At 42.3% G+C, this 18,340-nt stretch overlaps 1 protein-coding gene and 1 long non-coding RNA gene across 4 annotated transcripts in view; one reads left to right on the forward strand and one right to left on the reverse strand.

Annotated features, from left to right (window-relative positions):
- SH3RF3 (SH3 domain containing ring finger 3) overlaps positions 1 to 18,340 on the reverse strand; it is a 437,353-nt gene that overhangs the window by 351,429 nt on the left and 67,584 nt on the right. The gene's annotated exons all lie outside the window — the stretch shown is intronic.
- The window catches only part of LOC142742660 (uncharacterized), a 41,315-nt gene continuing 26,786 nt past the window's right edge, over positions 3,812 to 18,340 (forward strand). For both annotated transcript variants that reach the window (XR_012881418.1, XR_012881419.1), the window contains exon 1: positions 3,812 to 3,941. This is a non-coding gene — a long non-coding RNA (uncharacterized LOC142742660). The remainder of the gene's footprint in view (positions 3,942 to 18,340) is intronic.

The raw sequence follows: 18,340 nt of genomic DNA on the forward strand, positions 1-18,340 counted from the left end.
GGACATGTCTCTTTTATGTAACACAGAAAAACAAAAAATTACACAATTTTCCAAGGGTCACCTTTTCTAGAATTTATTTTCTGGCTCATAAAAAGGACTGCACCACTTTAGTCTGATCTTTGATATTCTTGACAAACAAACACTTCATTGACAGCGATCTAATGAACGCAATTTGTTTTGTCAATACTGACGGCTGTTATGGCCCAAACATGTTATAAAGCAATAAACTGCACAATTGTGCACAGTCAGCACCACAGCAATCCACAGACTTCTCTAGCCGCCCTGAGAAACAAGGTGTTCTGTAAGAGGAGACGAGAGAGAGGCAGAAGATCCAGGGATTAGGTGAAGTATTTGGATGGATATTTGTGAAAGCTGCCGCTGAATGTACCCAGACAAATATTGTCGAGGCCGCTGTGTTCAATCCCAATTTAATTTTGTTTAAACCCCAGAAAAAGAACTATATTGCCAACTCAAATGTAACTGAAATGTGAGCCTCGAGCGTGCATGAAAAGGCTGTAAGAGCGTCTTGAATGCCAAGTGTACTGCCCTGGTATTTATCTGGCAGGCAAGTGATGCCAACCTAATATGAAACAAATAAAAACTGTACTACTGTAATGCTATCTTATTAACATTTTATAAAAATGCATTGGCTATAAGAACCACCAAACACTATGACCAAATTTGGTTCTGAAAGGAACTGATTCTGAAAACCCATGTAAACCCCATGAACAAGTATAAGAAAAGAAATACTTGTGTTGCACAGCTAAATAAAACAGTACTCACTGCATGCAAACTATAAGGGTATGTTCACACGGGCTATTTTCAGCCATTTTTCAGACCGTAAACCCCCCGAAAAAAAATGGCTGAAATTACGGGGGCTGAACGCCTCCAAACATCTGCCCATTGATTTCAATGGGAAAAACTGCGTTCCGTTCCCACGGGGCGTTTTTTATGCGGCCGTTTTTAAAAACGCAGTGTAAAAAAAACGCCCAAAAAGTGCATGTCACTTCTTGAGCTGTTTTTGGAGCTGTTTTTCATTGGGTCAATAGAAAACAGCTCCAAAAACAGCCGTAAAAAACGCAGCAAAAAACGCCTGATGCATAAAAAACGGCTGAAAATCAGAGTCTGGTTTCCCTTGAAAATAGCTCCGTATTTTTACAGCCGTTTTTTGTTTGCCGTGTGACCATACCCTAAGGTACGGACCTATGCAAGTCAATGGGGCCATTCAGACATTGTGTTTTCCACGCAGCGTGTGTCCACTGAATGTCCTATACTTGTGCATTTTTTGCGCATCACTCACCCATTGGAATCAATGGGTGCTTGAAAATCACGGACAGCACATCCGTGTGACATGCGTTTTTCACGCAACAGTTGCCACAGAAATTATGACAAAAAGAAAACCACCTCCTTCAGTTTATTTTGCTGACGTAAAAAATGCGTGACATACGGATGACATACGCGCGTAAAAAACGCAGACACGCACTGTACACGGAGGTCACACGGAACTGCAATGCAAGAAAAATGATGTTTTTTACACGCGTAAAACGGACACATTTGTGTGAATAAGGCCTAAGTGCCAGATTTTCTAGCGTCCATAGTGGCCTTAACCTATTAAAGATCCATGTACAGCCTCCGCTCCATCTCCTCCAACATGATTCTAGAGAATGGGGACTACAAGACCCTCATTCTCGTGTTTGGGAGAGGTTCCAGTGAACAGACCCTAACAAAATGAACATTGTTAAGCCTTATTTACACGAATGTGTATTACGTCCGTGCTACGCGCGTGGAAATCGCGCACGTCGCACAGACCTATGTTAGTCAATGGGCCCGTTCTGACAGGTCGTGATTTTCACGCAGCGTGTGTCCGCTGCGTAAAACTCACGCCATGTCCTATACTTGCCCGTTTTTCGCGCAGCGCGCACCCATTGAAGTCACTCGGAAGTGCCGCGCATGATTCGCGCTACAGTAGTAAAATAAATGAATGAAAACAGAAAACCACCTCCTGCTTTTATGTTTGTAAACATAAAAACAAAGTGTCATCATGATGCCGGCTGCACAAAAATCAGGCAGCCACGCACCATATACAGATGCCACACTAAACTTTTGCGTTTTGCTTTTTTTGCGCGCACAACGCACACGCTCGTGTAAATAAGGCCTTAGAGCAATATTCCATAATTATTAGATAAATGATCCAGGAGGGAAAAATCTTTACTAGAAGGAACGATTTGGGTAATAGAGTAGGGCAGCTGAAGGGGATTCTTATTCCCGCAGTTATTCTCTTGGCATTGCCAACAGAATACAGACACCAGTTGTGGAGCAAAGGTGCCAGAGTTGCTGTCTCAATGGCAATCAGTTCTTTGCAACTGTCCTCTATTTTATTTTCCATTCTGCTAAGGGAAATTGGAATTCCCTGAGGCTACCCAGCTACAGAAACCCAATTTTCCCACATGTAAAATTACAACTTAGATATATATTAGTGAATTTCTAAAATGCAGTTTTCGAATGTATGGTTTTACGTGGCTCCAAGGTGGAGCTTCACCTTACAATATAGTTCACACTAGGCTGGGATGACACAAATATTTCGAATTTAATATAGCAAATATACCAAAAATATATTTATATGTTTAAGCTCGATGATGGTCCTTTGTAAGACTTTCTTTTTACAGTAACTCATGAGAATGTTCTACGACTGAAAGCCCTAATAGTTCATTTGTTCTAGATTTAATACATTTGGAAAAAAACTGCTGAACAATGAGAATCCACAGTGAGTGACTTCTGATAAGATGTGAGAAAATCAATTAAGCCTTTTCATTGAGCTTTTAGGAAGTTCATGTAACAGATACTGCATATAAGGCTCCAATATATCCAGTGGTGAAAATTTATGAAGCAAATTGAGCTTTTATTGCAAAATGTGCCTCAATAAAATTGAAGTAGATGGCAGAGAAAAGTGCCAGAGCAATGGGCAAGAGATGTAAAATGCACCATTTTTTTGGCCACGGGTGGTATAAGGAAGAGTATCAAGCATGCATCATATGCATTATGCCAACGCATTTCGATAAATTTGTCCCAATTCACGTCAATATTGCCAACTCAGAAATATATTACTCAATTATATTAGGGCCTGTTCATATTAGCGTTATCTTTCCCTTGAGGGGTTCCGTCTCAGCTTTCCATCGGGGGAACCCCTCAACGGAAAGGCAAACGGAAACCATGGCTTCTGTTTGCATCACCATTGATCTCAATGGTGACGGATACTTTGCTAAGGCTGGATTCACACGAGCATGTTCGGTCCATAAAGGACGGAACGTATTTCGGCTGCAAGTTCCGGACCGAACACACTGCAGGGAGCCGGGCTCCTAGCATCATGGTTATGTACCACGATAGGAGTCCCTGCCTCGCTGCGGGACAACTGTCCTGTACTGTAATCATGTGAAACCATTGTGAAAGGGTTCTGTTTTTTTGACAGAATCAATAGCACAGTCGACTAATCACTTTCACAGCCTGTCTACTGTAGGTAAAAATACCTGAGAGGGCCCTATAGTAGGGACAAGTTGTAGTTTCCAGATAGCCACCCTCTGGGGATGGTGCGCTCATTGGGAAGACTGACAATAGGGAATAACAGGGCCTTGACGGCTTCCTTCCCCCCCACCTCCTGCCAACCAGTCATATACTTCTTGGTCTAAAGATATTTTTAGGGCATGACAGGGTCTAACTAGGAACAGGGCGGAGTCACCCTTTTAGGGTCGGGTGCTCTGACTATTAAAAGTTATATATACATTTTCTGTTTACGTGAATTTTTATTTACAGATAGTGCCAGAATAGCGCTGAATGGCCACTGGGTTACCTGGATGGTTCTTAAACTACGGATTTACCAGGGATTAATACTGCAGGAGAAACTGCTTGATCGGCATGGATGGACACTGCAACACTAAATGAAGCAGGTAAGGATCCAAACCACTGAAATGCCAGGTACGGAGTATTATACCACAATTAGACACCTACCAAAGCCTCAAACATCAATCAGAACATTAGACAGTAAAATCAGGCATTTGATGGGAACATATGCTCATGTAAAGAGTTACAAACCTGCTTATGCAATGTATATGTACAAAGTGGTACGCATTGCCAATGAAGGTCTGCCTAATACATAAACTGATCACTCTTAATGATGTATAAAGGTATATCACATAACCAAGAGCTACTAAAACATGATTTGTAACTTTTGCACTGGTAAGTGTAACGATATCCAGCGGAGAAATGTAGTTCTGTCTGTATATGAATGATGCAGCGCAATAAATCTTGCTGACTTAAGCATTAAAAAAAACAGCTTTTCTAATAATAATTCTCATTGTAAGAACAGCTCAGCAAATAACTGGCATTTTGAAGTGAATTATTGATTGAATTTTGTGTTAGTAATTTTTATAGGAATACAGAACTTGTTACAGCAGTCGAAAACATAAAAATGCGAGTGTCTACCTGAAAATGAATAATTCAGAAAAGGAAACAATGTTCAATCCACAATAATAGAGACTTTGTAGTCTGACAGGAGCTGGAGTGACTCGTAACCTTTGTCAGATTTCCAAATGTCAGGAGCTTAAACAGGGTCCATTTCATTTTTACCGCGCAAATAGTTCTTAGAAGTCAGATCTTACAAGTACCAGCTTTAGGGTCACTTCCACATTGACAAGGTGGCATACAAACACCCTGAATGTGAGAGTTTATCAATGCTGGTATTCTCCAGATGAGTTGTCTTGTTAGTGGTCTTTTTTGTGCTCCCAAACACACCAGAATGGGTTATTCGGCTAGCTTTTAGCTAACCAAGAACTGGCTGTCGAGGAAGGATTCCACCTCTGATTTTGCTGTTAGAAATGGGAGATATAAACATAGGCTGACGTTTTAATCTTAGGAAGAGTCTTAGAAGTATCTCAATCTCTCTATATGTAATACATATAACTAGTGAATGAAAGTGACAATACACTTCTTTACCCATATAGTACATGACCTACTTTTTGCTAAAAAATTCTGAATTCATATGTTACTTTAAAGTTTATAGCAAAATATGACAGCACAGCGTCATGGATAGTGGCATTTTTGGGTATGGCATTTTTTTCTGGTATTTTTTTTTATAGGCTTCTGTATAGGACTTTATAAACACCAGGAAAAACACACGTACAAAATGTCACATAATAAAAATCGCCACCAATAATCGCCACACCAAAATACTCTTCAATCTCACAGACGTACCGCACGCTAGGCAAGTCTGCTAGAGCACACCTTTGACGATGCCCGTCAGAGAGGAGTAGAGGAAGCCTGAATGTGAGAAGAGGGTGAGCAAGCTTCTCTCCCCAACAATGAAAGGATACAGGGATGATGGGGTTTGTATACAGGCATAATGGCTGGTATATATAGGGATGATGGGGTTTGTATACAGGATAATGGCTGATATATACAGGGATGATGGCTGGACTACCCATCATCGCTGCATATAACCCCCATCATCCCTGTATATACCAGCCATCATTCCTGTATATAAACCCCTTCATCCCTGTATATACCAGCCAGGCTGGTATTTACATGGATGATGGGGATTATCAAAATTGATGATGGCTGGTGTATACAGGGATGATGGGGGTTATATACGGGAATGATGGCTGGAATAAACAGGGATGATGGTGGTTATATACAGTGATTATGGCTGAGCCAGTGATCATTCATGTATATAACCCCCATCATCTCTGTATACAACCCCATCATCTCTGTATATACCAGCCATCATCCATGCATTTAATCCCCATCATCCCTGTATATACCAGCCATCATCCCTGTATATAACCCGCTTCATCCCCGTTTATAACCCCCATCATCCCTGTTTATAACCCCCATCCTACCTGTATATACTAACCGGGCTGGTATATACAGAGATGATAGAGGCTATATACAGGGATGATGGTTGGCATATACAGGGATGATGGCTGGTGTATTAAGGGATGATGGGGGTTATATACAACACAAAAGTTTGAACAGCACATTCCAACAAGATGAAACAAAACCTGTATACAGGTGCAAGAACGCCTGTGACTGCAAATTTATATGGCATACAAGAAAATGGCGACAGCAGACTGCGAAAACTAATGCCACCTAACCCACTAAATATAAATAAATATGCATTACTGCTAAATCTACTTACAATAGGGAGGTTCTTAGCGCATAGTTTGATTAAATTGTGTGAGACCACCTGCCACGACAAGGCGTCCTCTATGAGGTGGGGACCTACGCTGCACATACACCCAGAACTGGGACAAAGCATACATATAGTTGGAGATGGTAGTAACCAGCATTAAACTAATTAAAATCACCCAGGGCGGAATGGGAGGAGTGCAAGATCAAAAATGGAGGCAGTCACTAACCCCACATATATGGATTACATAAACAACACAAAAGTTTGAACAGCACATTCCAACAAAATGAAACAAAACGTGTATACAGGTGCAAGAACGCCTGTGACTGCAAATTTAGGGATGATGGCTGGTATATAATTAGAATGTGCCTTTTCAGTTGCAAACATGCGTTGCGGGGCACTCAGATATGTCCCCCCCCCCCTTTGCTAAACCACTAGCTACGCCTCTGATTATGACTGCATCCATGGCATATTTCATGGTAAGATGCCATGGATGTATTCATGTAATCCCTTTCATCCAAGAGAGCCATATTTATTAACACATGGCAGTAGCTATTCGTGGCTTGTTTTTTTTAGTGCACACCTGCTATGGTCAGAGAGAGAAGAATTGGCCATGATACAACATATCAAATTATTTGATTCAATTTCAAGTTTGCTTTATTTTGCACTATTACTGTGGGGGCACTATTACTGTGTTCTGACACAAAGGGGGAACTGTTACTGTGTGGAGGCACAAGGTTGCACTTTTACTGTGTTGATGCCATTAAGGGAGCACCATTAGGCCTTATTCACACGACAGGGTTTCCCGGCCGGGTGACGGCCGTTCATAAATCGGCCGTCACTTGGCTGCATTAGGAACAATAGACCCCTAATGGGGCTATTCACACGACCGATTTTTTGACGGCCCGGGAAACCTGGCCGTCAAAAAATGGGACATGCCCTATTTTCGGCCGTTTACCCGGCCGCCCGGCTCCCATAGACGTCTATGTCACTCACTTCTGCAGCGGAATCCCCGACTCTATGGCTGGGGATTCCGCTACAGGAGAAGTGAGTGACTACACTGTCCATATATGGACACAGCGAAGTCACTCACTTCTGCAGCGGAATCCCCGACTCTATGGCCGGGGATTCCGCTACAGGAGAAGTGAGTGACTACACTGTCCATATATGGACACAGCGAAGTCTCTCACTTCTGCAGCGGAATCCCCGACTCTATGGCTGGAGATTCCGCTACAGGAGAAGTGAGTGACTACACTGTCCATATATGGACAAAGCGAAGTCACTCACTTCTGCAGCGGAATCCCCGACTCTATGGCCGGGGATTCCGCTACAGGAGAAGTGAGTGACTACACTGTCCATATATGGACACAGTGAAGTCACTCACTTCTGCAGCGGAATCCCCAACTCTATGGCCGGGGATTCTGCTACAGGAGAAGTGAGTGACTACACTGTCCATATATGGACACAGTGACGTCACTCACTTCTGAAGCGGAATCACCGACCCTGTGGCCGGGGATTCCGCTACAGAAGAAGTGAGTGACAAAACTGTCCATATATGGACACAGTGACGTCACTCACTTCTGAAGCGGAATTCCCGACCTGTGGGAGGGAATTCCTCTCTAGGAGAAGTCAGTGACTACACTGTCCATATATGGACATTGAAGTCAGTGACTTCTCCTGGAAGGGGGGGATGAGTGCAACCTACAGGGGGCTGGGTGGCATCACCTACAGGGGGGTGGGTGGCATCACCTACAGGGGGCTGGGTGGCATCACCTACAGGGGGCTGGGTGGCATTACCTACAGGGAGCTGGGTGACAATACCTGCAGGGGGCAGGGTGGCATTACCTGCAGGGGCTGGGTGGCATTACCAACAGGGGGCTGGGTAGCATTACCAACAGGGGGCTGGGTGGCATTATCTACAAAGGGCTGTGTGTGGCAACAAATTTAAATGAAATTCATCCGATTTTAAAACGGACAGGGAAAAAAAGGATGCAAAACGGGTCAAAATCGGCCGTTAAAAACAGCAACACGGCCCGGAACGGATGCAAAACGGATGCAAACCGGCCGGGAAAAACGGCCAAAAACGGACGATTTTATCAGCTGACACTCGGACCCTGTCGTGTGAATGAGGCGTTACTTTGTGGGGCAGCAAGGGGCACTATTTTTGTGTGGGGCAGAAAGGAAGGCACTATTACTGTCCCCGTCTTCAAAAGGTCATAACTTTTTTTTTTCCGTTGACACAGCCATATGAGGGCTTAATTTTTATGGGACAAGTTGTACTTTCTAATGGTACTATTTAATATTATGTGTGATGTACTGTGAAGCTGAAAAAAAAACTTCAGAATGGGGTGGAATTGGAAAAAACAGCAGGTCCTCTATTTTCTTATGGATTTCGTTTTTAGTGTTCACTGTACAGTGAAAATGACACGTTATCTTAATTTTGCGAGTGAGTACGATCACGGTGATACCAAATTAATATAGTTTTTGTTATGTTTTAGTACCTTTAAAAAATGTCAACGTTTGAAAAAAAACGAAAGCTAAAACTATGGATCGCCATTTTGTGAGCCCCGCAACTTTTTTATATTTTTGTGTACAGAGCTGTGTAAGCCGTCTTTTTGTACGTGGAAAGATGTCGTGTTTATTAATACCATTTTTGGGAATGTTGGGCATTTCGGTAACTTTTTATTCATTTTTTTTGGATGGGGGGTTGAAGTCGTAAAAAAACCCTGCGATTCCGACATTTTTACCTTTTTTCCCGCTGCGACGTTCACCATATTGGATAAATATTTTTATATTTTTAAAGTTCGGGAATATTTGGATGTGGGGATACCTAATGTGTTTATGTTTATTATTGTTTATTTATTTTTATATGTGATCTAGGGAAAGGGGGGTGATTAAAATTTTTATATGTTTTTTAAAAACTTTTATTTTTATTTTTTTTATACCTTTATTTAGCCCCTCTAGGATAGCAATCTTCCTATAGCAGTACTTGGAGCATTCAGAAAGCTCCCAGCTGCTAGGGGAATACACCGGCCCCTGCAATATCGCTGCGCGGAAGCCGGTGATCAGCCCCGATGTAAAAGAGGCAGTAAAAACCCCTCAGATGCCGATGGTCACAACTGACACTGTCATCTGAGGGTTAAAGGCATGCGATTAGAAATTTTCCTGATCGCAAGCATTGCGCAGGGTCACTGCTGTGCAACACAGCAGAGACCCGGCGGCTGTGGCGCCCGCTCTGCTTCTGTATATTTGTGGCGCCCGCTCTGCTTCTGCATATTTAAATACCCTTTCCAGAAGTAAATCTACAGATCAGCGACGGGAAAGGGTTAAGGGGTAGCAGGATGTGAAGTTTGTGTAGAGGGTGGGAAATAGATGGGGAGGTTGCTGGATAAGCAAGGAGCCAAAGATGTAAGTCACTGGATGTAACTACTGTAATCACTTATATGGTCTGCAGAGCTCCTGTGTAGAACTGCTCTCTAGAACTATATGGTCACTTTATGGTGGTAATTCTGGTCTTTGTATAGTGGTTATTATTCAGTAACAGTATGGGGGTATTATTGGGGCATGGTGTGGAGCTATTATTTTGCCCTTGTATAGTGATATTCTGCTCGTAGCATCTGATGTACTATACGCAGCCTGTCCTAGAACTGGGAGAGAACACTTGCTTACTAGTACTAAGTGTTCTCTGTTGGCATAGCGGTGCTAGAAGTGACAGGGCAGGCTGTACAGTCAAGCAGACATCGCTGGGCAGAGCATGTGACTGACGTTTTTATGGGCGAAAGAATCCCAGTTTCCTCTACAGAAAACTAGAAAACTTTCTCCCCGATGACGACACACACAGGTTGACATTCTTTTATTTGGCAGGGAAGCCCTATGGAATAGTAGAGCCATTATAATTGCAACCTCTACAATCTCTTATTCTAAGTCCCTGGTCCCAGCAATGGAAAATGGAATGGAAATACGAAATAAAATACAATAGAACTGCAAGGATCAAAAAATAACATTGAATTCTTAAGCCAATCCGTCACAAATTGATGCCAGAAGTATCTTGCAATGTCTTATACTACTGCAAAAACGCAAAGATTCAGATACCAGTTTTATCTTCAGCAAATTGGATCATAATAATATATTATCAGAACTGATTCAGATCGAATCCTACAAAGAGCTCACAAATTCGACACCATTCTATTGAGCCGCTTTGACCTGCCGTGGAGATAAAAGTAGAATATTTCACTTTATTGATGACATCTATTCACAGAAGTGATGCTATTTTGGATGTCATTATCAGAAATTACATGTCAAAAAAGTCCCATTCACAGAATAGAACCACTCTGACTAATGACAGCGCTGGAGCGGCTATCCTTTTAGGAAGAATGCCGGCAGTAAATAAGCGTAACCAGCAGTCACAGGTCAGCAAATGAAAAGTGGAGAGAAATATTTTGCAATGTAAATTGCCTTTGATAGCAGCAATTTTAATCTGAGTTCGGATTTCAAAAGCAAGTGCTGCACAAGAGAAGCTGATTTCAACTGGACCAGACAGTGGGATCCTTTGGAAGTCAGAAACTCCCCAAATTCTCCTGCTGTTTCATTCTGTCGCTGTAAAAGAACTACTGAGCATCCCTGCCATGTCTCTGTTTTCTGCAACTGCTGTTCATATCATAATGGAAAAGTCATTATGCAAAAAGGCAGATTCATTTACATGGAACTCGTCCTCGGTAATTTATACCACTTTGTGCCTGGGAGATGTTTTGCTGCTATGTGGTTGATTGTTGCCTTTTGTAAAGGGAATGCACTGCAAAAAATGACACAATGTCTGATATTATCCAACTGATATTTTATGTTATCAAGTTTCTTTAAAATAATAACCCAAATATTTTTTAAAGTAATCAAAAGAAATTACAAATGTAACACAATGGACAAAACTTTGAGACAGTGGAATCGAGTACAATCACTGGCCTGGCCGACATCAACCAATCAGAAAACAGCTTAGGCTCATGCACACTTCCATCACCGTATTCACGGCCGTTTCTCACGGATCCGTGTCTTTGTTATGGTATCCGTGTGGTTTCCGTGTGTACTCCGTGTCCGTTCTGTGTTTCCATTTCAAACAGACGTTGTGCTTCCGTTTGGCTTCCGTAAAAAAACGGAAGGTATTGAACTTCATTTGAACTTGTCACATGTCCCAGTCCGTAAACTTTGGCACGCCCTGCCTTTCCCAGGGCAACGGATCCGTCAAAAACAAACATGTGCTGTGTAAGTCAATGGACAAACGGCTCCGTTTTTTTCACAGACCAATTGACTTCTATGGGCCCCACGGTCACGGAATCACTGACAAAAGAAGGACATGCTCTACTTTTGACGGAACGGAACAACGGATCCATGAAAATAACGGAAGAGTGCATGGGCCCATTGAAATGAATGGGTCAGGGTGCTATCAGTGAAAAAAACGGATAGCACCCTGAAGGAAAAAACTGAAGTGGGCATGAGGCCTAATACTTTCAAAACTTTACCAAAAAGTATTTAGATTTGGTAGTTGCTATGTACAATATGACTTCGCTTTTCTGCCCATTCTTGTAATCATCCTCATTATTTAAGATGGGCAAAACCAAAGATGCATCAAATTTATTACAGGCGTTTGCCCCTTCATAAATTTGGTGCATCTTACTGTATTCCAGCACAGTTTAGTTTAAGACTGGCGTATGAAATGTCTTAAATTCAGTAAATTCACCCCTATGTTCCAAGGAAGAAGATCCCACTAGATGTGCGCTAGATTCGTGGTTGGTCAGTTGGTCTTTACATTCCATACTGCTCTTCAAATTACTTCACCTTCCTTGTTTATTGGTTGGAGTTCACACAGTGCTGATTTGCTGCAGATTTTGCATGTATTTTTTAAGTCAAAACCCGGAACTGAACCCAAACTGAAGAAATATATAAAGGAAGGACTTATAAGTCTACTCTTCTAAATCTAATTCTGGTTTTAAAAAATGCCGCAAATCTGCTCTGTGTGAACAAAGCCTAAAAATGACAAACACATGCCAATTTGAAATGAAAATCTATTTTGGGACTCTTCTAAACATTTTTAATATTCCTACTGCAATCCCCCTCCAGTGTGGAGTGACATTTATTTGTATGTTTTCCATAATGTTAAATGCATAATGTGCTTTAAATACAAAAAGTTTACAAAATCTAAGGGCATGACACCAAATTCCGCACCGCAGCCTATGGTCCGCATCAGAGTTTTCCGCAACGTGCAAACGAACCTCACTAAAAAGCTGTGGAAAGCAATGGAGAAACGTGTACGCTGCGGATTTCCGCAGCGGACTGTCCGCAGCGTTATTCCAGAGCAATTCCGCCACGTCTGGTCATGCCCTTACAGTACATCAGTAAATCCAGTCCAATGAAATGAGGGCTGCTGGCCAAATCTGCTGCTGTAGGTGTTGTATTCCTGTCATTTCTCTGTCTCCCTCTCGTGCAATTAGCAGAATATCTATTACAACCATAATAATTACTTAGCAACTATCACCCTTGCTGGAGGATTGTACATGATGTCAGATTGACATGGAACAAATCCATTTTCATATAATGTGAGTAAACTGTTCACTTTAATGAGAGGGAGGTATCTCCGGGATTCAAGAACATTGCATCAGATTCTGGTAATAAATGGACTTCTAAAACATTAAAAGTTCAAAGCACTAGTAACCAATAAAGATAGAGCTGTTCAATTGTAAAAAAAAAAAAAAATACAACTATATTTTGCCGTTAACCATGTAAACTAACACATGGATTTGTGCATTGGTTGTCAATAAAAAGTATATAAAGATTGTAACACCATGAGGGGAATCAATTAAAAAGTGTACATCACTTCAGTGGCGCACGCCATATTGCTCAATAATTTGATAGCTTTTACCATTTTCCGCCACTCTTGCCACTTTTCTTTAAAAAAATAACGAATGGGTGGGGCCCAGCAAAATAGGTGGGGTCATAGCCTGAAAAATTCCCTATTATATATGCCAGAATCTAGCGGAAATGATAGCGGAAATTCTTTATGGCACATGGGCAGCAAAAGATGCAGAAAACATATTAAGTGCCTCTTAATAAATTAGTCGCATCATACTCTTGTGAACGTCATACTAAGGCCGGATTCACACGAGCGTGTGCGTTTTGCGCGCGCAAAAAACGCTGCATTTTGCGCGCACAAAAAAGGTCCATAAAAGCTCTGTGTGTCAGCATCGTATGATGCGTGGCTGCGTGATTTTCGCGCAGCCGCCATCATTACGACACTGTTTTTATGTTTGTAAACAGAAAAACATGTGGTGCTTTTCTGTTTTCATTCATAGTTTTGACTACTGTAGCGCGCATCACACGCGGCACATGGAAGTGCGTCCATGTGCCATGCGCGGTTTTCACGCACCTATTGACTTCAATGGGTGCGTGATGCGCGAAAAACGGCAAATATAGGACATGTCGTGAGTTTTACGCAGCAGACATACGCTGCGTGAAACTCATGGACTGTCTGAACAGCCCCATTGGCTAACATAGGTCCGTGCGACGCGCGTGAAAATCATGCGCGTAGCACAGACGTATTATACGCTTGTCTGAATAAGCCCTAAGATTGACGTATGAAACGCAAGACTTCGTTAGGGCATGACCACACGTGGCGGATTTCCTCCGCAACTGTCCGCATCAATGCCGCACAGAATCTGCGTTGCAGATTCTGCTGCGGATCTGCACAAAATGTGCAGTAAATTGATGCGGACTAGCTGCTGCGGACTGCGGGAAAAGTGCTTCCCTTCTCCCTATCAGTGCAGGATAGAGAGAAGGGACCGCAAAAGTAAACGAATTTAATACTTACCGGCCGTTGTCTTGGTGACGCGTCCCTCTTTCGGCATCCAGCCCGACCTCCCTGGATGACGCGCCAGTCCATGTGACCGCTGCAGCCTGTGCTTGGCCTGTGATTGGCTGCAGCCGTCACTTAGACTGAAACGTCATCCTGGGAGGCTGGACTGGAGACAGAAGCAGGGAGTTCTCGGTAAGTATGAACTTATATTTTTTTACAGGTTGCTGTATATTGTGATCGGTAGTCACTATCCAGGGTGCAGAAACAGTTACTGCCGATCGCTTAACTCTTTCAGCACCCTGGACAGTGACTATTTACAGACGTCTCCTAGCAACGCTCCCGTCATTACGGGAGCCCCATTGACTTCCTCAGTCTGGCTGTAGACCTAGAAATACAAAGGTCCAGCCAGAATGAAGAAATGTCATGGCAAAAAAGCAAGACGCATCCGCAGCACACATAACATGTGCATGACAGCTGCGGACTTCATTGCGGAACTTAGAATCTCCATTGAAGTCAATGGAGAAATTCCGCCATGAGTCCGCCACTGCTCCGCAACAGACAGAGCATGCTGCGGACACCAAATTCCGCTCCGCAGCCTATGCTCCGCAGCGGAATTTTACGCCTCGTCTAAACGAACACTGCTAAATTAAAGTGTAAGTCAATGGACAAACGGCTCCGCTGCGGATTAACGCTGCGGAGTGTCCGCAGCGGAATTTAAGTGAAATTCCGCCACGTGTGAACCCAGCCTTAATCTGCCCCTATGTCTATTTTGTGAAAGATCATTCTGAAGAATTATCTGGTGACTTCTAAAGTTCTCCTGCCCTATGTTCTATATCTTGGGACCATGCGTCAAATAAGACATAAAACCTAAAACAGACAATAACATCAACAACTAGAATCTAGAATAAAAAAAATACTTTTGCTTCAGCAAGGAACTACAGTTAAAGCAAATATTCTTCACCAATGATATCATCAAACCAAATATTTTAGACTCCAACAGACACTATGGCGAGTATGGAAGTCTATAATGGAAGAGCGAATAATAAACTAGTCCCAGGGATTCCAAATGATCAGAAATGCTATGCTTTTGTAATACTGTGTCCTTGCCACTGCTATCCTGTGCATGAACGCAAGCTTTGTATTACAACAGTATACTCACCCCCAAGTTATTGCCCCAAACCTCACTTCTTCTATGTACTGCAAAATTATTCTCCAGGGGTTACAAGAAGTGCTATTATATGGATATGATTGTTGGGGTCAACACAATCCCACTCAAGCGAATGTAGTCGAATTGCACTTTTTGCACATCACCAGGTCGGGAGTTTGCAAGCATTGCGGCCCCTATGTTCTAGTGATCAGTGGAAATCCTAGCGATATGCCATCATTTCCTGTCATGGGAAAACCCCTTTAACCCCTTAACAACATACATCCATATAGTTACGTTGTTGCAGTCAATGACTTAATGCAGAACTAACTGCACATTGTGGTAATGGGACGGGCTCAGAAGCAATTCAGGTCTTGTTCCTTCTGACTAGGCCTTATCCAGCGGAGCAACGCTGGTGGCTCGATAACGTAATCGCGCTGTCTTCATCACAAAAAAAGCTCAGAATAGAAGGGAACCCAAGGGTTGCCTTGCCAGCGCTGTCAATTGTATCCCCGTCCAAAGGACAGGGATACAATTGGGTCCTATGTAAGGGCCTTCCGGCCCGTGTCACAGGGGGCTTTCTGCCCCATGCAGTTTTGTTGCGTTTTGTTGCTGCGATTTGCGCCAAAAAATGCGACAAAACTGCAGTGTAGTTATTTTCTTTGGGCAGCCAAGGATCCCCCTGGGAGTCTCAGGCCCCTGGCAGCCGCCCTAAACGAACCTATGGGGATCCGCCATTGCCGATCGGCACCCTCGCAACGCAATCACGGTAATGCTGATGGTTGCTATGGCAACCGGAGGCCTAACAATGGACTCCTGGTCTGCCGAGCATGGAAGCTTATTAGGCCCTGTTGGATGCAGGACCTAACCATCTTGCACACGACCGAGTTCGGACCGTGAAAAACAGTCCGTGTGTTGGCCGCATTTCTCAGCCCGACTGCTGTACAGGTGAACGGGGCTCCGTACTGTATAATTTTGTTAATTATGAAACAGTAGTTCCGTGGGGAGGCAGAGACTCCTAGCATCATAAATGTCTATGACGGCAGGAGCCCCGTTCACCTGTACCGTGGTCGGGCCAGGAAATGCGGCAGACACACGGACCGTTTTTCACGGCCCGAATTCAGTCGTGTGCAAGAGGTGTAATAGGCTTGCTGTCAGAGTAACACAGACAGCTCCAACGCATTGTACTGTGTAGGCAGTGCAATGTATTAGAATAGAGATCAGCGGTGCAGGCCTTCAAGTCCTCTAGTGGGACAGAAAATAAAAGTAAAAATAAAGTTAATAAAAATATTATACAAAAGTATAAAAAATAAAAGTTCCAAGTTAAAAAAACTAAAATCAATGTTTCTCCTATAATAAGCCTTTTATTATAGGAAAAAAATGAAAACATTAAAAAAGTATACATATTTGGTATCAACCAGAACTATGAAACTATGATGTTATTTTTCCAGCACAGTGACCGCAGTAAAAAATAAAACACAATTCAAGAATTGCAGTTTTTTGGTCACTTCCCCTCCCAGAAAAAGGAATAAAAAGTGATCAAAAGGTCGCATGTACCACAAAATGATACAGATGAAAACTACAGCCCACCCCGCAAAATACAAGCTCTTACACAGCTTTGTTGATGCAGAAATAAAAAAGGTATGGCTATTAGGATATGGTGATACAAAAAATAAATTTAAAATAAAGTGATTTTATTGTGCAAATGCTGAAAAACATAAAAAAAAAAACTATATACATATAAAGTTATTATGTCATTTATAGCACACGGTAAAAACAATGCCAGAATTGCTGTTTTTTTGGTCACCTTATTTGCTAAAAATTTTTTATAAAAAGTGATCAAAAAGTTGCCAAAATTGTACCAATAAAAACAAGAGATTGTCCTGCAAAAAATAAGCCCTAACACAGCTCTGTCCACGAAAAATGTAAAATGTTATGAATCTCAGAATATGGCGACACAAAACGTGCAGTTCCAAAAGGGGGATAAGATTGGGCACCATTTATCAGTGCAACACTGGCCACATATCTGTGGATTATTATTTATTTAACGCATTATTATACCACCTTTTTACGCCCTGATGTACTCTGCCCAACTTACACATGCCCCCGCATTATAAACTGACATACCAGTAAAAACCCCATACAAAACTCCTTCCAAGCAAAATCTGCGCTCTAAAATCCATATTGCGCTACCTCCATTCTGAGCCCTAGAGTGTGCCCTAACAGCAGCTTACGTCCACATATATGTCTTTAACATACCCGGGAGAACCCGCTTAACAGTTTATTTGTCTGCCGTGGCACAAGCTGGGCACAACATATTGCACAATAAAATGGCTTATCAGTAGAAAACTGCCATTTTCACTTTGCACCATCCGCTGCGCATTCATTTCTAATGAAAAAAAACAAAAACTTTCATGTCAAAATGCTAACTACACGCCTTAAAAACTGCCTTACGGGGTTTTGTTTCCAAAATGGGGGTCACTTCTTGGGGGTTTGTTTTGCTATTTGCCCTCCTAAGCCCTGACATATGTCCAGGCAAATAAATGCCTTAAGGGGTGAAGTTTCCAAAATTTGGTCACTTCTTGGGGGTTTCCACTGTACTCTTGTACCTAAGGGAGCTCTGCTAATGCAACATGGCGCTGAACACCAATGGCGCTCCATCCAATTTGAGCCCTGATATGTGCCCAAACAGCAGTTTAGGGTCACATATGCGGTATTGCTATACTCGGGAGAAATTGACTAACAAATTGTGAGAAGTTTTTTCTCCTATTATCCCTCGTGAAAATGCAAAATTGTGAGCTAAAACTACATATTTTTTGAAAAAATTTAATTTTTATTTTCATTGCCTAATTCTAATAAAAATATGTGGTGTCAAAATTCTCACTACACTTCTAGATAAATGCCCTGAGGGGTGTAGTTTCCAAAAGTGGCATCACCTTTGGGGGGTCCACTGTTTTTGTACCTCAGTCGCTTAGCAAAATTTGAACTCCAAATGCCAAATTGCGCTCCTACCTTTCAGAGCCCTGCCGTGCGTCCAAACAGCAGTTTATCACCACATATGAGGCAATAGCATATTCGGGAGAAATTGCTTTACAAGTGTTAAGGTACTTTTTCCCTTTTATTCCTTATGAAAATTAAAAAATCTGTGCTAAATCTTCATTTTATGAGAAAAATGTAGATT

Source organism: Rhinoderma darwinii, chromosome 2 (genome assembly GCF_050947455.1).
Source record: "Rhinoderma darwinii isolate aRhiDar2 chromosome 2, aRhiDar2.hap1, whole genome shotgun sequence".
Taxonomy (NCBI): Eukaryota; Metazoa; Chordata; class Amphibia; order Anura; family Rhinodermatidae; genus Rhinoderma; species Rhinoderma darwinii.